Source organism: Rhagoletis pomonella, unplaced genomic scaffold (assembly GCF_013731165.1).
Source record: "Rhagoletis pomonella isolate Grant_MI unplaced genomic scaffold, Rhpom_1.0 Rhpom_scaffold_00007, whole genome shotgun sequence".
NCBI classification, from domain to species: Eukaryota; Metazoa; Arthropoda; class Insecta; order Diptera; family Tephritidae; genus Rhagoletis; species Rhagoletis pomonella.
Window position 1 is genome coordinate 69,474,436 of NW_023458561.1, and position 10,923 is coordinate 69,485,358.

General features: G+C 31.9%; 1 protein-coding gene across 7 annotated transcripts in view; it reads right to left on the reverse strand.

The window, feature by feature from the left end:
- LOC118743450 (alaserpin-like) overlaps positions 1-10,923 on the reverse strand; it is a 34,339-nt gene that overhangs the window by 16,800 nt on the left and 6,616 nt on the right. The window lies entirely within an intron of this gene.

A 10,923-nucleotide genomic window follows, 5' to 3' on the forward strand; every position in this document is an offset into this window, starting at 1 on the left:
ATTAACTAATAACACCGTACGACAAAAACAAAAAAATTCAAAACTCACGAAAGAATCGACATACTCACGAAACTATGGGCCAAATATAGTAAAACTGCGTTTTTAATTTTTGACTCTGACGTCAGGATTTTTTCAAAGGACTTTGAAACTTTAAAGATAAGATTAATTAAAAAAATTATTTAAAAAAATCAGTGCAATGTAGAATAACAATATGCGCACTAAATGAGAGAAAATTCTGTAGAATTTAAAAACAATAATGTTTTTTGGTTTAAATGGACGAGTAGGTATTGTAAACGCGCTTTTCATAAATTTTATCTTTTTCGCATATTAGTCCTCAAACAATACTTTTTTCAAAAAATATATTTCAAATTTTCAAGGATATTTAAGGACAAAATTTGTAAAGGACATTTTCCATACCCATTCGTCCTTATGCACCAAAAAATTTATTCTTCTATAATTCTAAAGAATTGTTTCTTCTATGTGATACCTTCATTGTTATCCTACATTGCACCGAATTTTTGAAATTTTAAAGTCATTTTAAAAGAAATCCTGATATCAGAGAGCGAAACTATGTACGCAGTTTTACTATAATTTACCCATAAATTCGCGAATATATTGATTTTTTTGTGTGTAAAATTTAGACGATTTTTCAGGCGATTTTTAGTTGAAAGCAACAATTGCCTGGTTTAAACGGCCTTTAAACTAATCGCTTTCAATGAAGTTGGTCGGCTGCCTACTTTCGTTCAACTTTTGATTCAACTAATCGCCTGTGAAAGTTAAATCATGTAAATTCCCTATTATCTAAAAAACTATGTAAGTAAAAATTTGAAACGTTTTCTTTAAACATTCTGAGTATGCAGTTTTGTAGCCCATTCAATTTTATTTTAACGAAGTGCAAATTTTATGTAGCTAGGATTTACCATTGATTTTTGGCAATTTTTTGTGGAAGGTGTTGCTGATTTTCTCCATACAAAAAAATTGTCGAACATCCTTTGTTTGAAAGAACATGCGTAAACAAAAAATTGCTAAAAATCAACGGCAAGTCCTAGCTATTTAAAATTTGCACTTTATTAGGACGAAATTTAAAAAACTGCGTACTCAAAAAAATCTGATTAAACCGCCTTGGATCAAAAAGTTTGAAATTCGTCGAATTTTTACAAATGCTCTACAAAGTTTGAAATTTTGACTTACGTTTTTTTTTAATAGTAAGCAATATTTCTTTAAAGAAGATAAATAAAGAGAAATAGCCGAAACTTGCTAAAATGTGTCATATGTAAAAAAAAAACATGAGAATACATTTATGGCGGGAACTCAGTAGCATTAATATTTTAAACTTTAAAAGAATTAAAAAAGTAAAAAATAAATAACATGGAATGAAGTGTGGAAAAAGTAAAAAGAATCGGCAAATTTTTTTCTTTTGGCCGATAGTAGCCGATGCCGATGTCGATGTCGATTAATCGATCGGCCTCTTATATGAACGTCTTTATCTTTTGAAGAGAATTTTCAAAAAACCTAAAAAATTCACCGTAAAATATGTAATTTAAACTTTAAATTAAAAGAAATAAACTATTGTAAGTATTTAAAGTAATTGATCTCAATAACATACATACTTACCTAGGTACGTCTATATTTCAATTGAACGAATGAATTAAAATCAAATAGCTAATTTTTTTTTTTAATTTTAAAATATTTATTAAACTTTCTGTATATTTAGAGTAATGAGTTCTATTGAATCTGTAAGGCACGCCATAAACTCAAGTTTTAGTTGTTAGCGAATTGTCCCATAAAAACAATTCCATGTTTCCTGGAATGTATGATGTACACATAGGGGCGATCAGCAATGAAACGCTTACGTCTGAACCCACTCACGGGCATTATTCGCCAAACTGAAATGTTTAAGAGCAAATTTTGGTTTAGATTTAAATGTTTTTAAACATTAATGGAATGGCCCCCCCGAATGGAAGGATATGCCCACCTTCATACTAATGTATGTCGTTACCCGATGTGCAATGCGTTTATGCATCCCGTTATTGTATGTTACATCCATATGTGTTAGTAAATTTATGTTAGAATACTTTTAGGCTGTCAATAAATATGTATGCATGTATGTAAATTAAAATTATTATGTGAAACATGCTTATGCGAATATGCACATCCTTATCATCGTCACTAGGCCCGTCGGTAGAGAGGGGTAAAAGGGACTAATGCTTCCGGGCTCGGGCTTTTTAAGGGGCCTTAAATATCAGAACCACAACTTGTTATTATTTTTTTACAATGCCCTTACTTAGGCATTTATTATGAATAAATCAATTAAGAATCACCTCCTAGGATTGTTCTATGTCGAAAAAATATACCCCAATTTTTTATTTTGGAATCAAAAAATATTTAGAGATCGCTCAAAGCGCTCAAAGTTTTCCATAAATTTTATATGGGGAAAAAACATCTTTTCGTACAAATGGTATGGAATTCTTGAAAATCAATATTTTTCGATTTTTTAATACTAAAGATTTTTTACTTATCTCCCATTATGCTTTCTGGGGGGTTTTTGGGGGCCTAAAAAATATAGCTACTATGAAAAAATTGTTAAATAAAGAAGTGGATATTGGGAATTTCCTGAAGAGAAACAGAGTCTATACCATTTCAACGAAAAGTTGTTTCTTTTCTATATAAATTAAATGAAAAACATTGAGCGCTTTGAGCGACCTCTAAATATTTTTTTAATTCAAAATAAAAAGTAGGGGTATATTTTTTGCGGCATAGAACAATCCTAGGGGATGAGAGCATAAACATTCTGACTTTACCTTTTCACATGCATTTTTAAACCACCCTAATGTACATAGGTTATTATGATTTAATGTTATTCAGCTGCTGTATCTTATTTGCCAAAAAGGATTAGAAATTAAAACAAAATATTATTTGCATACATATACATATTATGTATAAAAATACGTTTCCATTTAACATGTAAATTTATTTATTAATAATAAAATGTGAATATATTATTCATTAGATACGAAATATTGTATGCAATTTATTATTTAATTTAAAATTTTTTTTACGTAAATATGTATTTTAATTTAAATTTATGTAGATGTGTTTTTGCATTTTTTTTTTTTTTTTGAATATTTTCGAAGGTCATTAGCATCCCTTCCCTCAATATTGATTTGATTTTTGTCCAGCAAATAATAGAGAATTCTTGCTATTTTTTATTAAAAATATGAATGGCCTATCAGCTTTAAAAACTCTTGGTGGCAGCATACTGAAGCACTGAAGTAAGACGTCATGGCTATTAACAAATAGAAAATTTACGAAATGTGATGCAAAAAACTAACTTAAATTCTCTTATATAATAATGGAATATATTGTAATTAAAATAAAATATCATCTTACTATAAAACCTAAATTGTAGAAATTCGGTAGAAAACCTGTGGAGTTCATTATTCTTATAGATATTTCGTTAACTTTTTTTTTTTATTTAGGCAACAAAATACTTTAAACGTTAGAGCCCAATCTCCGACTAACAACAAAAAAAAAAAAAACCAAAGAAAATAAGTAGTTTTTTGTAAGCGCCAATCTGTCATTAGTAGCAAATGTGAATTGAACTTCATCCATTCTTATTTTGTCTATAAATAATCCTGGACAGAAGTCACACATTGGCATATAAAGTCTAAGTGCTATTACAACTCCGACCAAACAATTTTTAAATAAACCTATACTTCTACGTAGTTGGGATTGCATGTGGTGGGATTTCAATCCGCGGCAGCACTTACACAATATGTTAGTGTTTGGCCGAGCTTCTCCTTTGATTTGCCGCGCGCGCCTTAATGTTGTGGCAGGCACAAAGGGGGTCCCCACAGTTTTATGTCGACTCTGAACGGCGATTGTACTTTTATGGGTAACTGTTTATCATTTTGGTGGTTTGCGCACTTCTATCCACTACACCTCAGCGGCCTATGTACGAGATACATTGTTTGAATTTTGGTAACGATATTTGAAATATCGAGTTTTTTTATTCCGATATTAATGAGTAGGCGATATTTTTAAAGCGATACTTTAAATAAGTACAATATCGATATTTTCGGTTCCATATCGTCTACCGTGAAATATCGGGAATGTCAAACAGTCGGTTCCTTGGTCAACGGTCGCCGCATAGTGGGCTTAGTTAAGGCTTAGTCTTTGAAGTGTCGACTGGGAAGTCAGGAAACAAACAAGATCAAGTGAACCAACCCTTAATTAAATGTATAAATGAATCGGTTAACTACTAGAGGAAATAACTCAGAATTTTTCCGATATGGCAAATTTGGTGGAGTTCAACATAGCCCCGTTAAACGAATCAAACTGCATTAAAATTGTCGTATCAAAAAAATGCTGACTTAATCCCTTTCGTAACCGAATCAAATATGTATGTGTGTTTATTTTTACTTTATTTGCAATAATTATACTACATGAGTGACATTTCTGAAAAGAATAATAAATACCCGAACACTTTTGTGTACTACACTTTGTTGTCCTTTTCTATGCAACAATTGAAAATAGAGAATGCTTTGTGGTTGACTTAATGAGACTATCACTATGGTTTCACATAATCTCCAACAAACAATGGCAGGCGATAAGTTCCTTTGCTTATTAAATAGATAAATGGATGATCAGCGCTGAATCTGGGTGGCTGGGCGACGAAGCTACAGTATTGCACCATAATAGCTGAAAGTATGCAATTGGTGGTATGCATTAATTTTTTTTTTTTTTTTTTATGTATAACTCTTTTATATTTCAATGTATTAAACGATATTTGAAAATTACTTAGTTGCTATTTAGTAAATAAACAATGAAATTTGGGGGATTCGACAAAATTTTTCTCAGTGGGACCCCTGATCCACGCCGTTGAAGCAAAGCGGGACATTTTAAAGATTTTACTTAATTTTCGGTAGAGTCTAATAATTTTGCACATTTTTCCGCAAGGGTTGCAGCATGTGGATTTTTCGTTTTCCGTAACTTAGCTACGAATTACGAATTACGAAAATTCGAGTTCTAGAATAAGGGTGTTGGTGAAATTTATTTGTAGATAAATAAATGTAAATAATTTGGTATGTCAAAAATTTGTCGTAAAAATAACGATATATTGAATAAATTAACGATATAAATTCGTATTTATATAAAAAAGGCTTTGAAGATGATAGTAACAATTTTTGAAATACTGAAATGCTTCCGGACCTGTATGTTAGTCGAACAAATTTTTCTCTTTATATACTTATTTCGAGCATTTCGTAGCATAGTATGTACGTATCTGTAAATCTATGTATCTCTTCCATGCATGCAAGATCTGCTTAAAATAAAAAAAGTTTTAAAAACATTCATACATTTTTATAAGCAGTTATGGTTTGGTAAATTGACCGGTAAAAAGCGATATTTCCGCAATATCACTATATACGATAAAAATGAATGGATGATCTACCACAAGCTCTGGCGGTGGAAGTCGGGGTAGTGACCTGCCCATAATCATGCCTGAAAAAATATATTAAGTAATTGAAAATATGCTTGCGATCATTAGCTAAAAATATCGAAAAAACATAACGACTACATACACATACATATGTATATGAATATATATGTATATGGTCCACCAGTTATAACAAACATTTATTTGTAATTATATCAGAACAAAAACTAAATGGAAACATGTGAGAAATGATGAATGAAGACATTTATAAATATACTGTACACATTACATTATTGAAAAATTATTTACAAATTAATGCTTTGATCAAGCGATAACCTTCGTTAAATGAGATACATAATAGTAGAAACAGCTTATGAAGCCATACTTCCATCTCGCAGAAAACCATAAACCAGGTATGAATGTTGAAGAATTGAAGAAAAAATTGACACATTTCCAAAAAAAAGCGGTTGACCACCACCACGGAAGACGGCATTTACAAATGAAACAACCACCAATGAATTATTAAAAAAAAAACGTATATGGTTCTGACGTATTATTATATATATGTATGTATGTATGAGGATCTTTAAAATGAAAGTACATATATATACATATACAAGTACATAGATTGAATTAAACCACCTTTTGAAAAAAAAAAACATTACTGCAGTAACGAAAATAGTAAACTTTCGTCACTTTGGATACTATTATTGACATTGTTATCGATTTATTATCGATGGTCTTTTCGGCATATATATGCACGTATACATGTAGGGGACAATAGAAGTTAAAAGGTACTCACGGGTCGCACAAAAATAGATTTTCACTTTTTAAGCGATTCTCAGCATAGATGCTACGCTCCTTTCAATGCAATAAACCGTCACATATACCTTTCGAAACCTTTATCGATATTTAATTAACGTCATATTTAAGGTAATACGACAGGTTTTTCGATATCGCCCAAAAAACAAACCTTCAACTGTAAGTATTCGTGCTCCATATATGTAATTATCGTTAAAATTATGAAAACTGCAAAATTTTTATTTACTAAAAGTTCCGAATGATTGAGTTAAGCCATTCAAGGTTTAATAAATTCAAAATGGATCACATATTTGAAAAAGATATTTATGAATTACATTTTTAAAATTGTTTTCAATTTCCTCCTCGGCTTTCTAAATGTTGGCGTTGGTAATTTGGCCAGCAAATAATAAGATTCGCTTTAAATTCACAACTGCGTAGATAAATGGTCTGTCGGCGTTGAAATGGCGAGGAATTTCTGGCATCCCCACTGATGTAATGCGGGTGATTATCACAGCTGTAAGGGGAATAATGCAAGAAATTTTTTGTGTCATAGATTCTTTAGCGATAAAAACAAAAAAAAAAAACGTAAGGACTTAAATAAACTTTAGCTTCTAAAGTGGCGCTGAATGCTGTTGTGTGTTGTTCGTGGTGTCAATGTGTGAAGGAGTCTGTGTTTGTTTGAAATAACCGAAGCCAGATTGAAGCATGGCTTACGGTTTAAATAAATATAAGATCAATGGATTAATAAAGTAAAACTAAACTCTAGACTTAGGCGATTTTCGCAAACGAAAACAGAAATGGTTAAAAACTGTTTAAAATGATTTCACTGAAGGTTAACCAAAGCAAGGAACTAATGCCTTAAAAACCCTATTTTTTGAACGCTCATCGTTTAATTTACTTATAGCATAAAAATTATTATTGGAAAAATTATAGTTCGGAAATAATGCAAATTGTTCAGATTGGGCGTTATTTTTTGGATATTTTGATGAGCTCAACACGAATCTGTCACTCGCCATATTTTTTGTGGTTGGGGAAAAATCCTGACGTCATGGAGCAAAACGGATTTCGTATACGTGTTCAGCGCACCAAAATAATATGGTGATAGGGATTTCCTGTCAAAAGTTCATGACATTTATTTTTGGGGCTGCTTTATTTTTAATTCGATTTGAATCGATTCAAAACTCAATCTTTTACTTCGATCTGGCATCCCTAGTTGGTAGTCAAACACGCATCCATTCCGCTGTTGAGAAAACGTGGAAAAAATACATATACTTAAATTTCTTAAAATTATTCGAAGTCCTTTTGAAAGAGGTTATTTATACATCACTAGAAAAAATTAATGATTTTTAATAATGCAAACGAGCAAAGTTACTAAATGCTTTAATGCATTCAAATTTATTCATTAGCATTAGTTTGGATAATTTAATGAAAATAAATTTCATTAGCATTATATTTTTCAGAATTAATGCATTGAGATATGTATTTGCATTAAATTTCAAAAATTAATGCATTAATTTTTTACAGTAGCATTATTGCTTTAAGTAACATTAATGCATTAAAAAATTAATGTATTTTTCACAACTCTTGTATTACGAGTATTATAAAGTCAAAGGTTAAAAACAGGAACAGAAAATAATCATTATTTTTTTATTTTATTTTTCTTAAGTCAACATGTTTTAAGTATGGCAAAAAAACGCTCGATCGCACGCAGATATGTTTTTTTTTTTCTATTTAACCAATAAAAAATAAAACTAATTAAGTTTAACTTTGTTCGCTGAAAAGAAAATTTTACCTGATTTTAATTTTTTCGATCAAAAATAGTGTTTATTATAATGTGTTTTATTTTTTCACTTAATAGTAATGATTATTCAAAAAGCTCAAAAGCTATACTAGCGTAATTTCCGACGTATCTTTTTCAGAGGTAGCGACACCATGTTTTATAATAACACTGTGCAACAAATTTCAAAAATTTGGAGGTGATGGAAATTGGACCAACAGCATTGCTCAAATAGTGAAAAAGTAGGAAACGATTTGAAAAAGTTGGTTACCATTTCTTTTTTATCTCAATTTGTAGTTGGAGAAAAAACTTCTCAATGAGGGCGTATAATTTAAAAACACATTTTCCAAAGTTAACGGAGCGGAAAGAGAAGCGGATGTGAGTTTTTGGCACAGCTCAAAGTTGAACTGAACTTTTTTTTTTTATATACATATGTATGTATAAATATTTCTTAAAAATTCGTAGCAACCACAAACAGTTTTAAACATTTTATAATGTATGACTTTATCGCAATATGACTGTTACGACAACTTGTGAATCACCCCATTGTGTTGTTTTTGGTAAACAAAGCTTTATGAAGTAAGTTAAAATGTCAGAAACATAACTCCTTTTTTTATAATCACTTTGTATTTCATACATTTTGTACATGTGTGTGTATGTACGTATGTACCTATGTTCAAGTACATTTTTTTTTATAAAATAAGTGGGGTTTCAATAGCTTCCACGCACTTGAAAGACCTCGAAATCGTTCCTAGCTACTAAATAAGAACTCCTTTACAATTGCTCTAAGTATGTAGTACACATGCAACGATTTCGAAAATGTTAATAATTTCTACTTCTTCGATGGTTGCCAATGTTTCAATCAGGGCTCGAATCGTCACATACGATATCGTACTGCTCGTCATTTTTCGGATTATGACATACGTGAACGTACTCTTTGTCCCATTCAGTTTATACTGCCTAACGTATCACGTGCTCTTCTTTCGTATCGTTTTCGATCCGTGAACGGATGTTACGATCCGAGTCCAGCTTTGTTTTACTGTCTTTAATTTTCAGTATTCTTGATATGTATTTGGGTTCGTAACTTAACCACAAAATAACAAATTTTGTTTCAAAGAAAAATGGTCTCCCGACGAAGAATTGGGGAGGCTCTTCTATAAATCCCATGAATGCGCAGCGCACCTAAATCAGACCTGGTAATGAAATAATGCCAGAGGCATTTTTTAAGAGGGTTATGCATACGAAATATTTTACTGTAAGTAAACGAAATGTTCGCAGTGTGTATGTGTTTGCAAATGTTTTGGATCGTTGCGGGACCAAAAGAGTTCAGAATCAGCTTTGAACTTGAGAACAATGGTGATCAACGTATTTTTTTCCATCTCAGAGAAACAGCTATTTTATGGCCTCAACCAAACTATGTCCAAACGCTTATATTCATACCGGATAGAAGGTTAAAAATTCCACTATTTGTTCAAAAATCATGCAATTTTATGTATAAATCGACTTCAAACATATTTCTTATCTTAACCTTTTTACTACTTCCAGTATGGATCTTTTTCTCGAAACTTTGTTTTCGAAAAAAATTGCGGTTAGAGGGCGTTAAAATGTTGAACAAAGAATTTTATTAGGGGTCGGCAAAAATCGTAATTTTAGAAATTATCCACCCTAATGCAGCCCATAGTATGTGTAAATAAATCTGTGTTTCCTTCCTAATCAATAACTGGCTTTAGTATAATGCGGCATTCCCTTTTATTCTTTAAACGAAAAGGAATTTTTTGATGAGACTTAATAAGAATATCGACTTGTTAGTATCGGAACTATTTCTTGAGCGTTTATTTGCCAAAAGTTCTTCAACGGCTCAGCGTCATCAGTGAGTCATTCGCAATCGTATGCTGCGAATGCCGATTTGAGCTAAAGCCAGCCTTTCGACATAAGCTACTTTTCCATACGAATACAGATTTATTCTCATCCTTGCGAGCTTGTTTGCTGTAAAGTTTCCATACCACTGTAATTCGATGTGAAGAGGCTGAAATACTACCGAGTCGGAGGAAAGCTTCCTTGCTCTTGTGAGTAGATCAACTTTCAATCTTACTTTTCAGCTTTGAGCTATCAGTAAAAATGCGTTTTTTGCAGTCGAGCCTGGTCCCAAGTATTTGCGGGTATTCCATTCGTTTCTCACTGAAATTCTTTAAGAAAACCTGTGATTCACCTATGTATATACATATAATTACTGAAATATTGTTCAGAATTTCGGTGTGATCGAACTTAAGTTCTCTCCAGGTATGGGCTGCAGTCAATTGGTTGCCTTGCACTTGGCCTGAAATCTGCCGCAAAGGTCTGTTTGAATAAGATTTAGTAAAATTTCTGGGACTTTGCTGGATATGATCCTCAAGGCTTCTCTGTTTAGCATTACCCTACCGTAAACCCATAGAAAAGGATGGGGCGCTTAACCACTGTGCACATCCAGTGGTTTATGCTTGGTTTCAGACTCAATATTTTTCTGATAACTTCCTTGCAGGCATAGAGATTGGTTATGGCTTTCATGGAATGGTCCCTAAGGTTTCGATTCCTGTCCAACTTCATGTCGGGAATTACAGCAAGGTCTATGCATATCTAAACTTGGTAAAGAGTGTGAGCAGCACTCCATTGAGAGAGGGTACCATTTCGTTCTTGGTGGGATGGACGTTAAGTCCGCTGGAGAGCAGAATATCTCAATGTAATGTCTCGTCTCCCTTTCGCCAGAAAAGAAGTTTTAAATAATGTTTGGCGTATTGCATAATAAATTGATTAGTAAAAGTGTTTCTATGATTATCAAGATTCGGTTTGTTAATAATAGATTTTATTTGTTTGTGTGATAGCCTAAATGGACGCAAATGCTTACGTTCCTCTAAAAATTTCTTGCTTTCTA